Source organism: Podarcis vaucheri (assembly GCF_965113315.1).
Source record: "Podarcis vaucheri genome assembly, chromosome: 6".
Classification (NCBI taxonomy): Eukaryota; Metazoa; Chordata; class Lepidosauria; order Squamata; family Lacertidae; genus Podarcis; species Podarcis vaucheri.
Window position 1 is genome coordinate 73,337,228 of NC_138764.1, and position 16,080 is coordinate 73,353,307.

The 16,080-nt window shown below is 40.2% G+C and overlaps 1 protein-coding gene across 50 annotated transcripts in view; it reads left to right on the plus strand.

Moving 5' to 3' along the window:
* The first annotated feature begins 2,490 nt into the window (after window positions 1–2,490).
* IGFN1 (immunoglobulin like and fibronectin type III domain containing 1) overlaps window positions 2,491–16,080 on the plus strand; it is a 49,081-nt gene continuing 35,491 nt past the window's right edge. For 21 of the 50 annotated variants that reach the window (XM_082227377.1, XM_082227339.1, XM_082227328.1 and 18 more), the window contains exon 1: window positions 2,491–2,826. The gene's annotated coding sequence lies outside the window, so the exon portion shown is untranslated. The remainder of the gene's footprint in view (window positions 2,827–16,080) is intronic. The other 29 variants (XM_082227336.1, XM_082227349.1, XM_082227352.1 and 26 more) reach the window with 4 other exon arrangements.

A 16,080-nucleotide genomic window follows, 5' to 3' on the forward strand; every position in this document is an offset into this window, starting at 1 on the left:
AAACTTCAAAGAAGTGTAACTAGCCCAAGGTCACCCAGCAGCTGCATGTGGAGGAGCAGGGAAGCAAACCCGGTTCACCAGATTACGAGTCTACAGCTCTTAACCACTACACCACACTGGTGTAGCCCCTCCAGTGGAGCCCTAAATGAACAACTGTTCCATTTTTAGTCAACAGTTAGATCATTCACACTTGTGTGCTTTGAACATTCTGATTTTTGGAGAGGTTTGTAGATTTATGATATAGAAATATGATAAGATGTCATCAGGCTCCACTTGCTTGGTATGCGTCTAACATGGTAGAGGCTATGGGCACACCGATGTCAATTGTGCCACATGGAGAAATTTGGTGTTCTAAGCCAAAGGACCAAATTGCCCATCTAAATAGCAGGCTTTCAACTTCACACAATTAAGGGTTTTGGTCTCCTTTTCAACCATTACTGCTAGCGACGCATTTCAAAGAGAAGAAAGACAGGACCCAAACCAAGGATGAGTGGGTCTTCCCCACTCCTTGCCCAGTGGTGAGAGCCAAGCAGCAGATCCATTGAGTGCTTTGTGGCATTGCTATTTGGGAAACAGCCAAGTGCAGCTCAGGGGGTGTTTTAGTCTCACGGGAAACCCACCACTAGGTAAGCCCCTAGAGGAGAGGGGGAGATTGGTGAAGTTTTGTTTGGCAGTGCTAATGTGGGAGTAGTGGGCAGAGTATGCCTCAGTATTGATGGCTCCTGCCAAGGCACTTGGGTCCCAGGGCTGCAGGGTTGCCAGGCGCTGATTGTGGCCCTGAAGAAAGGCTATGGAACTAGCCAAGGACTGCCAACATCTGGGATTCCCTGGACATATCTGGGATTTGTCCATCAGAAATAGCATCTGAGCAGAATTTCCAAAAATCAGTAAAAAATATCTGGGAAACCCATGTTGGAAGTGTTGCTTTTTTGGCGAATTTCCTTAAAAATACCTCAACAACTTTTGTGTCCAGATTTTCACTTTTTGAAATATGGCAACCCTAAAATAGCCTGGAGTTGGGGTAGTGGAGTAGGCAATTTGATTTACACCATTGCTAATGCTTAATGAAAGAAAAGCAGTTAAGTAGTGTTTATATGGGGTAATGGGGAGTAATTGCTATACCTTTGAGGCAGATGTTTCGATAAGAGAAATTCTATGGTAGTTCGCTAAATGTTCATAAAAGTTGTATGTGTATTCTATAACAACTTGGCTGCTATGAACCAGTAAGGAGGGATACACAGCAAAGTATGCCTACTTTGCTGTGTATTGTCCTTTCCCTAGTGATTTGTTACAAGGGATGTTTGAAATTTTGTAACAGCGTTTCACATATAACAATCTCAGCAAAGTTTTATGAACGTCTGAAAACGTTGTGGTGAATAATGCTGACAGTCACCTGCATGTGATTACCTGCACTTACTTGTTTATGTTTTGGAAAGCAGGGAGACAGATAATCTATTTTAAGGTGTTCGCGAAACTTTTTTGGGATTGTCAACATTTGTGTGTTGATGTTGGCAGTCAGCAGGGGGTTTCTTGTTGTTGTTTTGTGTACACTCACTATAACATTTATAGAGAACATCTTGGAGCAAACACATTTTATTTTCCGTTTATATCACATCCTTATCCTAAAGATCCAGGGCAGATGATATCTGAAAGACTAAAAATAAACTTTGGCACTTCAGTGTTGAGATGCACATACAGAGAGATCTACTGCAAACACAGGCTGCTCCATTCATGTCAGTGGAAGAACGAGTGTTGCCTATTGCATATGCAAATCCAGTCACTTTATTCAAGTGACCGGGAAAGCCATAAGAGAGTTCTATGTTATTGTTTTTTGTATTTATATTCCACCTTATCCTTCCAGGAACTTAAGACGGCATGTATGGCTCTCCCCCTCCTCATTCAACCCTCACAACAACCCTGTGAAGTGGGTTAGGCTGAGAGGCAGTGACTGGCCCAAGGTCACCCAGTGAACTTCATGTCTGAGTGGGGATATGAACCCTGGTCTCCCAGGTCCTATTCTGAGACTCTAACCACTACACCACACTGCCCTAGAAGGATCGAGGCAAAGCATAGAATTATACAAATCACAAGAAGCTGCTTTTCTCTTGATTTCAGTGGGTCTACTAACACTGGATTTCAACAATTGGCTTTTAAAAGTGCCCCCTCTAATGTATGTAATAGGAACATGAATTGTTCTAACTAATCTTCGAAGATTAGTTAGAACAATTAAGGTTTTAAAAAAGAAAAAAATCGGAAAGTGCTTAGCTATTGGTTCAGAAAAAATTGTGAGTGCTCATCACTTCTGAAAATGTGGAAGTCTCGCCGCTGTATATAAACATAGTTGTGCCCCTCATGGAAATATTTAAAGGTTTTACCAGAAGGGGGGAGCTTTGAAGGTTTCAGTTTGAAGAGGAAATCAGATCCGCAGAAAATTAACACTTCAGAATTGATTTATGAAATGCCAAAGAATTAGAGTTAATCTCAAATTTGTGCAGCGCCGTCTCTGGCATGTACTGGAATAGTATAGTGGCTACAAGGCAGATGCCATAAGTTTCCAATAAAAAAAATCATTTGGATTTATTACAGGCTAACAGCTCTCTGACAAGCTTTCACCTTATGAAAGGGAGAGGGCAAGAGAGAGATTAAGAGAGCGAGAGGGGGAAAGCGAGACGGACTGAGGGAGAGGAGCAGAGGGCTCTCGATGACCTAATTCTAAGTTAGCTGTTCAGTTGCAAGAGTATTGACTACAACGTAGACCCTTGTGGGAAGCAGCAAAGAGGAAGCCGTGACAAGGGCAGAGAAGGCAGGGAGTATCCTCACAGACAGGTGAGTCACAAATTCCTGAAGCTCAGGAGCATCTTGTGTTAGATTGTACTTGCATGACAGAGGCGTCCTTTAGCCGATACCCTTCATTTGACAGCTGGGTAAGCAGCCAGTGTGATACTTCTCGAAGGACTAGAAAGGGGAAATGCATGAGTTCCAAAATAGCCTCTTTAAAGCTACCGAAACCACCACATGGTTATGAAGTGTTATGGGGTAACAGAGGTGTGCAGAGAGGGATGAGGGAGCTCCCTTCTGGCTGGTTTCTTGGTATAATTTTTAATGTATTAGAAGCATTTGGGGCAGCTCTATAGGTTCACCTAGGGTTCCCTCCTTCCCCCCTCAGGACTGCTGATTAAAGAGGAGTTTCTCTGAGAAAGTACAAACCAGGACGTGGATTCTAATTGGCTGTATTCTTCTGATATGCAATTGTCCTTATCAAATATTGGCTCTTCATAGCTGAGGCTATAAAACTGGCCGATGCAGCTACTTGAATTAAACTGAAAATAACATTTGGTGAGCCATCGCAGCAAACCCAACATTAACCCATAACGCAAGATAAATTATAGGAGCTATTCTCTATTTGTATGGAATTCTGAAATATGGGTAGAATTCAACACTCGGCCTACTCAGAGTAGACCCATTGAAATTAATGATCATGAGTAACATAGGTCTATTAATTCCAACAGGCATACTCTGCATAACGTTTAGTTGACTACCCATTATTTCAAGTGTAGAAGGCTAACAAGTTAAGACAAGAAGCTGTAAATTGGAGATTTCTCTCCTCCAAAAAAATAAAATAAATGAACCATACAGTGAACATGGTGATAATCTTGCATGCAGTTATGTGCTTTTAAATTCCATTGAACTGAAGCACATAAAAACCGAGTAGGCTTACAACTTTCTCAATAGTATTGATAAGACCACCACTATCCTCAGATTCCAGGGAATATGAAAAATATTAATCTTCAAACCCGAATATTTTCTGCTACATTTACATTTTTAAAACAATGTGATTATTTGATTAACCCCTATGTGCCAGACGGCACCACACACGAAACTTTTGGAACACCCGCTGTTAATTTTAGCCGGAGCGAGAAACCATCTGATGAGACGCGTCAGCCATATAAGGCTATATGGAGCTGTAGCGCAGAGCATACTTTCTGCGCCTGTTAATATTCAGGCACAGAAAAGCATTTTGACACATTCTAGCAAAGGAAGATAGGATGATGCGTCTAGCAGGCCTTCTGACTTCCTGCCTAGGTAACAGGGCCAAACAGCACTTCTACCTCTGTTGTTTTCTCTGGAACAGGAGTGCCGGGAGACTGGAAGCTATAAGAGCTGTGAGTGTGAGTGTCAGATTTTAAAGCAAGCAATGCCTCATCTAAATCAGACGTCAAGTTGACAAACAGCACCGGACAGCCATTTAAATCAGTTTTAAGTGAGGGAATAGCAAAGATTCTGTACGTCAGGGGGAAGGAAGGGTCTAATTTATAGCTTGGAGGCTGCATGTTGACGCATTCTACATTTGTGAGGTTAGATTTTAATCCTTACCTCCCGCTGACCGGCATACAGGCACACTCATATACCACTTAAGTGTGCAAAGACATCAGAATGACAGCCATTGCTTGCTGGAGGAAAGGTCTCGCCGTGCAAGAGGCATGCTACAGTTTTAGAACTCTTCAAATATGCAGCTCATGTATGACATAGAAGCTGCAAGTTGGCCACCTGTTTTTTTAGAAGCGCTTCTGAAAGCCTGCGAACAGTCAGTGTCAAATGCATTCAAACTGTTATTTAGAAGACCCAATGTGGACCATCTAAATATGAAGGCCTAATTTAAAGCTATTACATTTGACAGACGTCCATCTATGAACTCGTTCTCTTTGTGCAAACAATGTACAGAATGAATGCCGGTTTGTTATTCACAGCTCATTTCGGCCAGTGGGTTTGGGGTCAGACCTATGGAGACATTTCATCTCAAAAGCTAATGCTTTTGAGCATTAATTGGTAGCTTCCTTCACCACCAAACTGGAAGTGGCTGGGGGTGGGGAAGCCTACCAAGTATTCTCACTTCAGTCAAAATGTGGCCACAAATTAGGTCAGGGTTTTCCGTTGCTGCCAGGAGTTGATTAACATGAACATTTCGGCAGTGGTAAAACCTGTGCAACAGGGCCGCACCATACGGTTGTCTTTACAGAATGATTCCCATAAGAAAACTGAAAACATGCCCTGTCAGAAGAAAAACTAGCTGTCCTCATATAAACAGCTCCCCGTATAAAAATTAAAGGGAGCATGGGAACATAGGAAGCTGCCTAACACTGAGTCAGACCATTGGTCTATTTGGCTCAGTGCTGTTTACACTGAGTGGGACCTTCTTCATGAAAAGCAGAAGCTCTACCACTGAGCTATGGTCCTTCTCACTGACTCCAGAACTAAAAATATGAACAAGTGCTGTAGCATTGTGTTAATTCATTGCTTATATTAACAAACTAAAAACTTTTGATCAGTTATATGTATTCCTATGTAGGTGTAAGGAATCAGATGTAATTGCTTAATTAAAAACGAGTATAATTAATTGACCATGGCTATAGCCCTATGCATGCATGCTTGGGAATAGGGCATGCTGAAGAAAATGGGGCTCGCTTTCAAGTAAGTGTGCATCGGAATGTGTTACAGGATGTCTGTAATCATATGATGGCCATAGTGTGACTCAAAGGACAGGATGTAACAATCCTTCTTGGATAATCACTACTCATGCTACTTGTAAAAGACAAATGTGCATTTTTCAGTGACATCTCTTAAAGTACATGAACTGGTACGATGCTGGTAGGCTATCACATAAATCTGTTTCATAGGAAGATCTATTTTAGGTGTTTTCTGTCTCAGAGGTGGGGAATAATAATTAATCTATAGGGCTTCAGTTATTGTTTTGTTGCAACTCTGACCACTGATCATCCTCACAGGAATTGATGGGAGCTGGAATCCAGCAACTTTGGGAAGTCCACAAGTTCTGCACCCTTTGTCTATCTGAAATCCACACAGTGCCATGCACAGAAAACCATGAATCTTAAGGAACAATGCATGAGACAACACTTCTGTGTTTTAAAAGTAACTTGAGTAATAGTCATCAAACCATACAGCCAAAGACCTTCACTAAAATTGAAGCATTTATATTTCTCAATCCCTTAGGGTTGATTCTCAGAAAAACTCACAGTTCAGAAACTTTTGCAGCAAAGGTAGTTACATCCAAACCAATGGCACATGCAATCAGAATTTTGAGTTCATCCACAAAGTCAACTGTGAGGGTCTTGCTGCCCCCCAGACATAACTGCATCTGTTCACACCACTAATGATTGCAAGTCATAGTGAGCTGCCACTCCCACCCCCCAAAGAGAAACAGAGGGTGGTCATGGGAATCAAATTTAAGTGGCAATATACTCTCAGGAAAATGCCCATCTGCCCCTAAAAATGTCTAATATAAATCCTGTGCTCATTCAAATGATGTGTGTATTGCTGCAGTAAAAATGTAATGTATAGAATTTGCCGGAAGACTTTGTAAAGCTGGTTATGGTTTCAAAACCCTTTTAAGTCCCATTGATGGCCTCGTGAATGTTTTTAATGATCCTTTTTCCGTTCTGAATAGTTTATGCTGAAATGTTCCAAGCTGTCATTTCCCACTAGAGCTCCAACGGGCATGGAATTTGGTCATATCTGACACTTTTGCCAAAGCACATGCCTATGAGCCAGTTGACTGAAAAAAAAATAGACTTTGACCCTGACTTTATATTCTTCAGACTAAGAGGGGACAAAGACCCTTTGAGATGCATCATCATCATTAACTATAATATAATATAATATAATATGATATAATATAATATAATATAATATAATATAATATAATATAATATAATAATATAATAATCAGTTTCTAAACAACCATCTCTAGACAATTTACATGTAAGATAATTAAAAAACATTAAAAATACAAAAACAGCAATTACCTTTTTTAAAAAAAGACTAAAACCCAGTAGACACTTAATGTAAATCCATATTTATCCAGCTAGGAAAGTCTATTGGAACAAAAATTACTCCACATGTTTCCATAAGTTGCAGATAGTTGTTGCCTGTTGCATCTTGGCAGGAATGCTATTCTACAGAACAAGGGAAGCCACACTAAAAGCCCTGCTCTGTGTTACAGTGGAGAGGGCTTCTGAGGCCTTTGGAACATGTAGGGGAAACTGTTCTACAAACCGCAGCAATTTAGTAGGTGTATAAGAAATATCAGTAGCCTGAGTGAATGCATTGCTTCAGGCCAGCGGTACTTGAACAACCTGGGAAGATTCCTACCCATTTCTTGCCACAGAGATGTTTTGAGCACACAACGAAGGACTGTGTTTATTACTCTCAAAGTCTGTGAGTCAGAGAAAATGGAGGATGCTGAGAAGCTTACCTCCTCACCAAGAGCGCAGTTAAATTTAATCCTGAGATGATGGAGGACGAGAGGACCGCTCTTTGCGGCAGTTGTTTCCCCCAATCCTTTTACACTGACTCTGGCAGAGTGCGTTTGGTCACATGAAAGAAACGCGCTGAAATCCATGACCGCTGCTAAATGTGTACAACACCATCCAGATATTCCATTGCTTTTCGGGTTTCAGTGGCGCACGAGTTAATGGCACTTGGTTGGGAGGAGCAAGACAGACAAGCAGTGAAATGGAAGAAGGTCAGTCTTGGCTTCCTCACAAATGGTTTTAATTTATCAGACCATTTGTAGGAGATGCTGGTTCCATTTTGTGTCTCAGGGCTGAAATGGGATGGACCTGTTTTCTGGTGCCTAATGTGAAAAGAAAAGAAAAATTTAAGGGTTCCCGACTAGTTGCAACTTTCATGACAGTAACGCTACCAACGCCATGGGCAACAATATCCCCCTCCCAACTTCGTGAAAATGGGTAGGGCTAAGCCTTGCTGCCCAATGATAGTATTGTTAGAGTGGGAAGGGTTTTGTTTTGTTTTTTTGAAAAATTGGTTTTATTGCAACTTTTTATTATTTTATATTTTCTGTATGGCTCAGTTTTACGTACACCACTCAGAAATGCTAAGGATCAAATGGCACATAAATGTCCTTAAAAACAAACAAACAAAGCAAACAAATAACTCTAGGAGTGATGTACCCCATCGTTGTTAGTGGCCGAGTGTGTGTGGCTTTTGCAGAGGCAAAAATACAGGGAAAGTAAGCAAGAATAATAATAATAATAAAAACCCCGCAGTGACACTGTGGGAATGGGAAATTCATAAAGACATGATAAGGAACTTGTCACATCATGCATGACATGTTATGGCATCATGAATTAAGTGCAGCAATGCTGCTTGCTGGGGATAATAATAATTGTTTTCCAGGAACTTCTGTCAAGGGTTTCACGACTGTTTAACAGTATTTAGTGACACATGTGTGACTTAAATCAGGGAAACCGTGACAGAATTAACCCATCCTCCTCTAGCGCCACTATTCTGATAAAAATCAGAGCCCTCTGCCCTCTCCTCCATAGCTGCTCAAAGTAAAAATGAAATCACTGGGAGAAGTGTCATCAGATTTCCTGCATCAGACATAACTTGGCTCTTGCTTAGGAGTACACAAGTTCTGCTGCTTGTGTAAACCAGTCGTGGCTTCAATAGGATATTTGTATGTCACTGAGAGGTAGTATAATATTCTGCTTGTAAACAAAGATCCAAACAACATTGGCGTTAGGCTGCCTATGTTCCTACGGCCAAGGAAATTGCCAGAAGAGTATATTTCATTGTTATTCTCCCAAAGGGTTATCTGATTTATTAAATTTATATTTATTTGTTGAATACAGTATATACAAAATGGCCATAGGATTAGCATCTGGAACACAATACTCAAGAATTTATGGTAGAGCATTAGAAAGGAGGTCTAGTCTAGCTTTTCACATGGACCAGCTGAACTCCATTAATTCAGGTGGACTGACTATCGATTTAAACAGTCTGGTCCTGAAAGATCAGAAAACTGAGAGATTTCCCCTTTGACAACTATTCCAATAGGCTTCTTGTTAATTCCTGTTCTCCGTACCCTCTACCTCTTATTATAAACAAAGGCATGTAACCGGACTCTGGTCTTCTACAAATGTTTATACCATAATAAATTTGTTAGTATTTAAGGCACCAGAAGAATCTTCATTGTTTTTGGACATAGAGGAAGGCTTACTGGCTGATGCATAGAAAGAGAACATTATATATGGATTTTATCACCATGCGCGCACACCCCAAACACACATTTTGTTGTTTAACATATGAAAGCTGTTTGGTAGTGGAAATTGGAAGGTATGGTGAGCTAATAGTCCCAAACAATTATTCCATCTCTGCATTCTCAAATATGTATACAAATCAGGCAAATGTAAGAACGAAAAGTATGAGGCTGAGATGCTATGATGTGATGATAGACAGTAATTAGCCTTCTTGATATCAGGTCTTCTGTCTATTAGGCTTTTCCTTGAGTCAGGAACCAAAGATTACCTGTTTTGATTACCCTGCTCTGTTTGTTTTTATGTGATTTTAGACTGAGTCTTGCCGCTGCACATTTCTCCTAATATACCTATTTTTGCATACAATTTTGCCTGATACTGTACAGCATTTTTGCAAAGCAAATTTCCATAATAGAAAACATTTTTGCATGTTTTCTGATTTCTACTATTTTTATTCACACTTTCCCCTAATATACACCCCCCCCCCATTATTTGGTTGAAGAACTGCATCACAAAATTTGGAGAAGTGCAAATTTCAAAGAATAGCCTCATTTTGGTTTGCATATTGTTTCGGGAAGTACGAGTTAGGTCAGCTCACACTTAAGAGAAAAGCAAACCGAACCGAATGTAGTTATGTGGTCCTTCGCTAGACCATTCAGCATCTATTCGTGGATTCAGGTCACCACAGATAATCAGTAAACCAAAGAAAGCAGAAAAGCTGGACCCAGGATTCTTCTGATAACAATGAAAACTCAGATCTGTGTTGCATGTGAGCCTCGATTACTAATGCTCATCACTTCATAGTTCTTAGTGGCAGTTGTGAGGCACAATATTTTCTAATACTATTATGGCTATGGATCTGTGTGAGGATCAGCTCAAATCTGCATGCAGAGCTCACATTCATGCAAGCAGATCATGGAAATGACAAGTTTTAAGGCATGGGTAGGCAAACTAAGGCCCAGGGGCCGGATGTGGCCCAATCGCCTTCTCAATCCGGCCCGTGGACAGACTGGGAATCAGCATGTTTTTATATGAGCAGAATGTGTCCTTTTATTTAAAATGCATCTCTGGGTTATTTGTGGGGCCTGCCTGGTGTTTTTACATGTGTAAAATGTGTGCTTTTATTTAAAATGCATCTCTGGGTTATTTGTGGGGCATTTGTGCCCCCCCCAAAAGTCTGAGGGACAGTGGACCGGCCCCCTGCTGAAAAAGTTTGCTGATCCCTGTTTTAAGGGTTGCCGAATAGTAAATCCTCTCTCGGTGAAGGATAAAGAGCAAGTCTAGAGTGAGAGACTAGGTTGATGCCTGCTGTTTCTCTTCTCGTTGTGAGATTTTTGTGGATGAGAGTTTGTTTAGACCCTGGGTGAGAACCCAGAGGCTGAGAGGGAGGGTTTGTCAGAAGGAAAATGAATTGATATTGATTTATATATATTAGTAACTTTGCATTAATGTAACATTTCGTATGTGACTATTTTATAACACATGTTATAAAATACAAAGTATCCAAACACTGTTATGAAGAACAAATCATACATGAGCTAGTTATAGTCAGCTTTTACTATAGTAATAAAGATTTGCTCTTTCAAACCATGCCTCATATTCTCACATGCCTCCAGGCTGTGAGAAAGTTATAGATATTCGTGTTCATATGGTGACAGCAAAATATCAGCGTTTAGGAGGTATTGGAATCCCAGAGCCGTATTTCCTATATGGCAAATGGAAACTGGGTGTGAGAGAGAAAGAGAACCTTTAACAAGCAAAAGGGGATTTGTGATTCTTGCTCCTAAGTGGTGGGCTTGGCCAGGTGAGGGAACTGTGCTTTTTTAACTTGAAAAGTAATGCTCTAGAGTTAGGAGTGGGCAGTGAGGTGACCAATTTTGCTGATTATACTAACGAAAAGAGATTGCAAAGAGCTCTAAAAGGACCTATCCAAACTGAGTGAATGGGTGGTAAAATGCCAAATGCAATTTAGTGTAAACAAGTGCAAAGTGACTTGTTTAGTGGGGAGGGGGGTGGAATCTTAATTTCACCTATACAAAAATAATCTCTGCTCCTCATCCATTAGCAGAGGTATCCGCTGTATGAAAAGTCCTTCCACCAATAGAATTCAACCCAAATGGCTCACTTAAAAGCAGCAGATTCTAGATAAAGTTTAATAATAATAATAATAATAATAATAATAATAATAATAATAATAATAAAAAAACAACTATTCACAACTACACACGCCCCTGAAAAGCAAAATGATTGTGAGTTTCATAATGCGGGGGGGGGGAGTTTTTACCTACTAATTGTTACTAATTCACAAATTATTTCCACTCTCTAATGAGTAATTCCCATTTCCTTAAAAAATAACTGGTTGTTATTTCCTGTTGGCACACTCACACCAAATGATTTAGCTTTGTAATTTCATTCGCAATTTTTTTGCAACAACCTTGAGCGTTTATGTATTTGGTGAATTTCCCATATTGTTACCAAGACCACGAAGGTCGTGAAAGACACCCCACTCCTCTACTGTTAGCTCCCACAACCTCTGAGATTGGAGGGTCCATTTAACTCTCTGGGCTAATACCTTGTGACAAACTTGTTGAAATAGTCATCATCAAGTCCAGGATTCTATCTTTCAGTATGTCGGTCTACCAGCTAACAGAGAGATAAGAACAGATAAGGACAAGGAATAGGACATAGCACGAATATCATCTGCTCTGTTTGGCCAATTGGTTCATGTTATCTTGGCAGGTGTTGGCACTGACCAGTTTAAATGGGACTATAGAAGTATACAGGCAGCTATCTTTGTTTATCATATTATTCAATAGGCATAGTCATATGTGTCTAAAATGCATGTGTAACCCTGTGAACATATTCCTGGGTGTTAGACAAAATGGAAATCATAGAAAGTACTTCAGGAATGGGGAGATAGTGGCCCTCCAGTGTGGTGTAGTGGTTAAGAGTGGTAGTCCCGTAATCTGGGGAACCGGGTTCGCGTCCCCGCTCCTCCACATGCAGCTGCTGGGTGACCTTGGGCCAGTCACACTTCTCTGAAGTCTCTCAGCCCCACTCACCTCACATAGTGTTTTGGGGGAGGAAGGGAAAGGAGAACGTTAGCCGCTTTGAGACTCCTTAAAGGGAGTGAAAGGTGGGATATCAAATCCAAACTACTCCTCCTCTTCTTCTTCTTCTTCTTCTTCTTCTTCTTCTTCTTCTTCTTCTTCTTCTTCTTCATTGGGCTCCTATGGTCAGGGATGTTGGGTGTTGCAGTCCAGCACGTCTGCAGGAGGCACAGGTTCCCCATCCCTGAATTAGGGCTCATTCACACCATACATTTAAAGCAGTATCATAGCTTCCCCAAAGAGTCCTGGGAACTCTAATTTGTTAAGCATCCTCGGAGTTGTTAGGAGAGCTCTATTCCCCTCACAGAGCAATAATTTCCAGAGTGGTTTAACAATCAATCCCTCTTCCCAGTGAACTCGGGGAACCCTAGCTCTGCAGGGGGAATGTGGTCTCCTAACAACTCTCAAAATACCTTTATAACAAGCTTTACTTTCCAAGATTCTTTGGGGAAGCCATGAGCGTTTGTAGCACAAATGGGGCATTGGTTCTTCTGACTAAAAATAAAACTGGGCTTCATTTCAAGTTGCTGATTTTAATTTTTTTTATTTTATTTTATTAATGTATTTATTTCTTACAAAGAAAAAAGAAAAGAAAACATAACACTGCAGACAAACTTATATACATATTTTCCACAATAAAAGCCAGAAGAAAAAAAAAGAAGATAAGAGAGAAAAAGGGAAGAGAGAGGAATATAAAGGGGGGGGGGAGAAGGAAGAAGAAGAAAAGAAAGAAAGAAAAAAGTTACTTTTCATAACCAAAGATTTTACCAAATTCATACTTCAAACACTTCAATATATGGATCTTATTTGAAATATTAATAAAAGATTTCCACTGCATTCACCACACATCCCTTAATTATCATGATCGAAATTACATCTGTCATTCAATAATTTTCCTTCCTTAAGTTCTTTCAAATTTCAAATCAAAACTTTAGGTTCTCTGTACCCTTCACCAGGTTAATCTACCAACCAAACATTTGCACTCGAGCCGTTTACATAGATAATCATTTAGACATTCTCATTGTTTTTGGATTATAATTTTTGGTTTTTGCCTTATTAAATCAGTCAATTTTGCTAACTCCATGTACTCACATAGTTTACTCAACCATTCCCCCTTTGTTGGGATATGATTTCCTTTCCAATGACTTGCTACTAACATTCTCGCTGCTTTTGTTGCATACAGAAAGATGTTGATTTTGTCCTTGGGGATATCATTATTCAAAATTTCTAATAGATATGCTTCTGCCCTTTTAATATATGATATTTTTGTCAATTTTTTAATCTCTTCGTGAATCATGTCCCAGAATTTTTTAATCTTTGGGCATGTCCACCACATATGATATAGGGTACCAATCATTCTATTACATCTCCAGCATTTATTGCTACTTGTTTTATTCATTTTTGCCAATCTGTCTGGTGCCAGGTACTACCTGTGATGCATCTTCGTATAGTTCTCTCTTAATGAGTAACAGGCCGTGAAATTTATATTTTTTGTCCAATCCCCCCCCCCAATCTTTATATTCAATTGTATAGCCTAAATCTCGTTCCCACTTTTGCATATTCTTTTCTTTGGTTTCTTGATCTAGATGAACGTTGTCTAATAATCTATACATTTTGCCGAGTATTTTTTGGTTATTCTGTAAAACCTCTTTTTCTAATTTTGATATTTTATTCCCAAATCCTCTGGTCTTTATATCTTTCTCATATGTAGCCTTAAATTGGAAATATTCCAGCCAATTTATTCTCAATTTTTAAAGTTCTTCATATTCCTTTAATTTGGTATTTTCATTCGTTCCTTCTACCAGATCTTTATAAGATGCCCAAGCATTTTTTGTATTATTTTTTAATGTTGAGGTTGCCTCTATTGGAGAGGTCCACCATGGGGTTCTTTCTGTAATTCCCTCTTTTGTTCTCTCGCATACCTCGAATAGGGCCTTTCTCACTAAATGATTCGTGAATCCTTTATGCATTTGTATTTTCCCATAGATTAAATAGCCATGCCAACCATAAATTTTATCCCAGCCCTCTAATTCCAAGATTTCAGTATTTTTTAATAGCATCCACTCTTTCAACCAGCTCCAGCATGCAGCTTCAAGGTATCTTCTTAAATCTGGAACTGCAAATCCCCCAAATCCTTTGGTCCCGTCATTATTTCTGATTTTATTCTGGCTTTTCCCCCTTGCCTCAAATTGCTGATTTTATGACGCCGGTCAGTTGGGGTACATGAAGCATTTCCAGCAATATGTATTTCTAACAAGTTACTTGCATTTGATTCCTTCCCCCTTAACTTCATTATCATTGAATTCAGTGGGAATTAAATCTGGGCTGGATCTCGACATATCAAAGAAACGTTTCAGTTAAATGTGTTGTGAACTTTGTATGAGAAATCGGGTTGGCAAAAAACAGAACTCCACAGTGCCATCTGGTGTCACAGTGTTATAATGCATAAACAATGCATATAAACAGCTTTTTCTTTGACAATGTAGCTGAGTCCCAAGTTTACAATTGAAATGACATTAGAGAGTCAAGGTTGTTTCCCCCCCCCCAAGATCTGCTCTCTGAAACCCATTCACAGAGAGGTATATGGTGTGACCAAAGCAGTTATTTCAAACTAGCAAGATGCCCATCCAATGACAGATGGAATGTAAAGAACCCTGTGGAGGTATAGTCGATTTTGGTTTAGAGAGTCTGAGAGTACACCCTATGGCTTCAATGTCTAATAAGGGCTGGGCCACCTGGGATGAAGAGGAATGCAGTCAGATACTGTTAGGAGAGAGGCTATACTTGCTGCTTGCTGCTAGTGATCTTAGCAATTAAGAAGCAGTCATACTGGTGACTGAATGGGGTAACTGTGCCCCTGAAGGACCAGGTGCGCAGCCTTGGAGTCATTTTGGACTCTCAGCTGACCATGGAGGCACAGGTCAATTCTGTGTCTAGGGCAGCTGTTTACCAGCTCCATCTGCCTGCGGACTGTCTCGCCAGAGTGGTACATGCTCTAGTTATCTCTCGCTTGGACTACTGGAATGCACTCTATGTGGGGCTACCTTTGAAGGTGACCCAGAAACTACAACTAATCCAGAATGCGGCAGCTAGACTGGTGACTGGAAGTGGCCGCCGAGACCACTTGAAAGACCTACATTGGCTCCCAGTACGTTTCCGGACACAATTCAAAGTGTTTGTGCTGACCTTTAAAGCCTAAACGGCCTTGGTCCAGTATACCTGAAGGAGCGTCTTCACCCCCATCGTTCCACCCGGACATTGAGGTCCAGTGCCGAGGGCCTTCTGGTGGTTCCCTCGCTGCGAGAAGCCAAGTTACAGGGAACCAGGCAGAGGGCCTTCTCGGTGGTGGTGCCCACCCTGTGGAACGTCCTCCCATCAGATGTCAAAGAGAAAAAGAACTACCAGACTTTTAGAAGTCATCTGAAGCTTTTAGTGTTTAACAGACCACTGTATTTTAATATTTTGTTGGAAGCCGCCCAGAGTGTCTGGGGAAATCCAGTCAGATGGGAGGGGTATAAATAACAAATTATTATTATTATTATTATTATTATTATTATTATTATTATTATCATTATTATCATTATTATCACTACTACTCCTATCCGAATGGTCCCACGATAAGTGGCATTTTGGGTACACTTTTCCATAGAAAGTCAGCAAGATGCTCTCTTTCATAGGGTATGCAAGTTATTACTTAGAAGTCCCTCAATTTCTGATTGAGCACATTACTTTCTAAAAATGTTTTGAAAAAGTGGTGTGATGACTTTGGAATGTCAGCAGATTGGTGAAATATAAATATTTTGATGGTTTCCTCTGAAATGTCAGCATCTGCCTCTCTTTTTTCTCAGATAGAAATTTGTAAATATATTTCTATGATCCTTAATTTGTAAGGC